The sequence below is a fragment of the Myotis brandtii genome, unplaced genomic scaffold, assembly GCF_000412655.1.
Source record: "Myotis brandtii unplaced genomic scaffold, ASM41265v1 scaffold4, whole genome shotgun sequence".
In the NCBI taxonomy this organism is placed as follows: Eukaryota; Metazoa; Chordata; class Mammalia; order Chiroptera; family Vespertilionidae; genus Myotis; species Myotis brandtii.
Genome location: NW_005365371.1, coordinates 6988466 through 6990994, shown reverse-complemented (window position 1 = coordinate 6990994; position 2529 = coordinate 6988466).

Below are 2529 nucleotides of genomic sequence, written 5' to 3'. Positions count from 1 at the left end.
ATACTTTGTATGTGGCAAAGGACTCTTTCTACTAGCCAAGACCTGAGACTGAAACCATTGTAATTAGCTAGTTATTAATAATATGAAAGGAGTAAAGGGAAGACCAGACATTATAAGCATGGTCATCTGGGCACCTTCACCAGGAAGCTGCAATTTCACACTCCCCAGGGAAACACTGGCCCATTCCCTACAGATTACTGGGGGAAGAAACTGGACAAAGGGGAAGATGGGCACATGCACAGTGAGTTGGGGTGACATAGTGAAGGTGCTTGCTGTCAGTCAAACCTGGGAACAGAGATCATTGGCTAGGGGGAACAGGGCCACTATAAACCTGCAAAAACTCCGGGATACAAAATCTCACAAAGTGAGAGCAAACAGGGCAGGGGTCCTATAAACCTGCAAAAACTCCGGGATACAAAATCTCACAGACAAAGTGAGAGCAAACAGGGCAGGGGTCTGGTGGAAAACAAAGGCAGGTAGAACGTAGGCAGAGGCAGACATGGCAGTTTGAGCAAGCCTAATCACAGAAACTTTTGGACTCAAAGTGGGAGGCATGTGAAACCAAGAGAGGGCCTGCAACAATAAGGTGAACTGGCGCATAGGAACACAGAAAGTTCAGGTCTGTTCTAGGCAAGAACAATTGAGGGAATCAATGAGGTGACGGCATGGATAGATATAGAGCAGACTTGTAGCAAATATATACCCCAAGACTACAAGGCTTTGGGGGCCTCCCTGTGTGGGAAGTCTGAATCTGCTTGTAATAAATTTTCCACACTTTTGTTTAAATCTTCTGGTTCGTGGAGCTCATCCTTCAGTACCGAGAGACAAGATGGGGTGGGAGGTAGTGGGGAACCTTGGCTTACGGTTCTGGTTATCAAAAGGAATTCTCTCTCCTAGCTCTTGGATCTCTTGGCACTCTTGGCTCTCTGGTTCCTCTGGTTTTGCTCCTGCCCGTGTTCCCTCCATAGCTATGTGACCCTGCAGACCCCACACACAACGGACTGATGAACTGCAGTGGGGAACACAAACTAACCTAACCTGATGCTGGATTAGACTGTGTAAACATGGAACAGAAATTCTGGGCAACAGCTTTAATCATAGGTCTTCTGAAGCTACAGCTACATTTCTTCTACGATGGGACAAAGGGAAATGGGACTTTGGAAACTCAGGAGCTTGATTCCATAGAAATAAAGCTTTCTACAATACTTCATTCTCCTGTGCTGTTCTCAGTGACGAGTAAAGGGATGAATCAGATTGGATCCTATTCCTTGGGGGACTCACAGTCTGGTGAAAAGGCAAAACCATGCAGGTGTGACTGCTACACAAGTTGGAAAGAGGAAGGCTTGAATGATTGCAGACTAAGGAGGAGCATACCTGAGAGGCCCTAATATCATGTGACAGGGTTTGGAGTGGAGTATGATATCTGACTGAGTGACCTTGTGAGCTCTCTGCAACAACCACAGGTTAGGAAAATATTCGACTCTCAATACATGACTAATCCTCTATCTGAAATATGGATTCAAAGATGTGAGCAAAGTTGTACTCTTTAATTCTACTTAATCTGTTAATAAGCAGAGCCAACCAACTCTTACTCCTTCCAAATCTAATCAACACTGCACCAATACAACCCACACATTCTCTACAGATCAAAACAGAGCAGAGGGAGCTCCCTCTAGCAAATACAAATATGGGCTATTGAAGGTGAAGGCATGGTTTGGCCTTTCCCACTCCCTGCCTTGAAGTTCTATTTAGGAGGTCATCAAGTTGAGAATTTGGTGACTATGTCAAAACTTAGATAAGTAGAAGTAAAATCTGTCTTATCTGGGAATAGAAAAAGAGCCCAACCTGTGAAAAGCGACCTTCTCATGACTTCTCAGTTTCTTTCTATCCTGTTAATTCATTTAGCAAACAGCTTCTAAGCTCCCACACCAGGGTTAGTGAAATGAATGACAAGAACAGCTAGAAAATAAACATACATAGACACTAAAATGGACTTTTATTGGATTTTGTATGTGTAACTGTGCTAGTAAAAAGAATTTTTTTAATGGGAAAAGTATTACATAAAGGAAGAAGTAATGAATAAATACGTTTTAATTATATCACGTATGTCTACAAAAGAAGAAAATGCATACATTGTAATGAATAGTAACACTGCATAACTAAAACTAAATAAATTTTAATGAAACCAAAACATCGGCAAACGGTAAAATTTGGGCAATTAGCAAATTATTCTACTCATGTAACATTTTATTTTCTTGACCCTCTCTTTAGTTTTAGAACAATTAAAAATTTGAAAGGAAAATACATTTAATTTTAAAGATATTATTCAAATAAATAATTTATTTTAAGCATGAACTAAAATTTGCACTTACCATACAAAAATATTTCAACTTGCAATGTGCACTCTGTTTCATTCTTTTTGAAGAAGAGCCTTGTGGGTAAAACTAGACAATTAAATTAGAGCCAGGGAATGGAAATTAGAACAGTCTAGCTAAGGAATTAGATTTTGTATGCTTTGCAGAAAGCATC